The sequence below is a fragment of the Mandrillus leucophaeus genome, unplaced genomic scaffold, assembly GCF_000951045.1.
Source record: "Mandrillus leucophaeus isolate KB7577 unplaced genomic scaffold, Mleu.le_1.0 Scaffold225, whole genome shotgun sequence".
In the NCBI taxonomy this organism is placed as follows: domain Eukaryota; kingdom Metazoa; phylum Chordata; class Mammalia; order Primates; family Cercopithecidae; genus Mandrillus; species Mandrillus leucophaeus.
Window position 1 is genome coordinate 1,866,456 of NW_012102310.1, and position 1,865 is coordinate 1,868,320.

Consider the following 1,865-nt stretch of genomic DNA (forward strand, 5'->3'; position numbering starts at 1 on the left):
TGTTTAAGTCTTTAATCCATCTTGAGTTAATTTTTGTATAAGGTATAAGAAAGGGGTCCAGTTTCAGTTTTCTGCATATGGCTAGCCAGTTTTCCTAACACCATTTATTAAATAGGGAATCCTTTCGCCATTGCTTGCTTTTGTCAGGTTTGTCAAAGATCAGATGGTTGTAGATGTTTAGCATTATTTCTCAGGCCTCTGTTCTGTTCCATTGGTCTATATATCTGTTTTGGTACCAGTACCATGCTGTTTTGGTCACTGTAACGTTGTAGTATAGTTTGAAGTCAAGTAGCGTGATACCTCCAGCTTTGTTCTTTTACTTAGGATTGTCTTGGGTTCTTTTTGGTTCCACATGAAATTTAAAGTAGTTTTTTCTAATTCTGTGAAGGAAATCAATGGTAGCTTGATGGGGATAGCATTGAATCTATAAATTACTTTGGGCAGTATGGCCATTTTCACGATATTGATTCTTCCTGTCCAAGAGCAGGGAATGTTCTTCCATTTGTTTGTATCCCCTCTTATTTCTTTGAGGAGTGGTTTGGAGTTCTCCTTGAGGAGGTCCTTCACATGCCTTGTGAGTTGGATTCCTAGGTATTGTATTCTCTTTGTAGCAATTGTGAATGGGAGTTCACTCATGATTTGGCCATCTATTTGTCTGTTATTGGTGTACAGGAATGCTTGTGATTTTTGCATATTGATTTTGTATCCTGAGATTTGGCTGAAGTTGCTTATCGGCTTAAGGAGATTTTGGGCCAAGACAATGGGGTTTTCTAAATGTACAATCACGTCATCTGCAAACAGAGACAATTTCACTTCTCTTTCTATTTGAATACCCTTTATTTCTTTCTCTTGCCTGATTGCCCTGGCCAGAACTTCCAATACTATGTTGAATAGGAGTGGTGAGAGAGGGCGTCCTTGTCTTGTGCCGGTTTTCAGAGGGAATGCTTCCAGTTTTTGCCCATTCAGTACGATATTGGCTGTGGGTTTGTCATAAATAGCTCTTATTATTTTGAGATATGTTCCATCAATACCTAGTTTATTGAGAGTTTTTAGCATGAAGGGCTGTTGAATTTTATCGAAGGCCTTTTCTGCATCTATTGAGATAATCATGTGGTTTTTTTCATTGGTTCTGTTTATGTGATGAATTACGTTTATTGATTTGCGTATGTTGAACCAGGCTTGCATCCCACGGATGAAGCTGACTTGATTGTGGCGGATAAGCTTTTTGATGTGCTGCTGGATTCGGTTTGCTAGTATTTTATTGAGGATTTTTGCATCGATATTCATCAGGGATATTTGCCTGAAAAATTTTTTTTTGTTGTGTCTCTGCCAGGTTTTGGTATCAGGATGATGTTGGCCTCATAAAACGAGTTAGGGAGGAGTCCCTCTTTTTCTGTTTTTTTTTTTTTTGAAATAGTTTCATAAGGAATGGTACCAGCTCCTCCTTGTACCTCTGGTAGAATTCGGTTGTGAATCCATCTGGTCCTGGGTGTTTTTTGGTTGGTAGGCTATTAATTTCTGCCTCAATTTCAGAACTTGTTATTGGTCTATTCAGAGATTTGACTTCTTCTTGGTGTAGTCTTGGGAGAGTGTATGTGTCCAGAAATTTATCCACTTCTAGATTTTCTAGTTTATTTGCATAGAAGTGTTTATAGTAGTCTCTGATGGTAGTTTGTATTTCTGTGGGGTCAGTGGTGATATCCCGTTTATTGTTTTTTATTGTGTCTATTTGATTCTTCCCTCTTTTCTTCTTTATTAGTCTTGCTAGTGGTCTATCAATTTTGTTGATCTTTTCAAAAAACCAGCTCCCGGATTCATTGATTTTTTGAAGGGTTTTTCGTGTCTCTATCTCCTTCAGTTCTGTT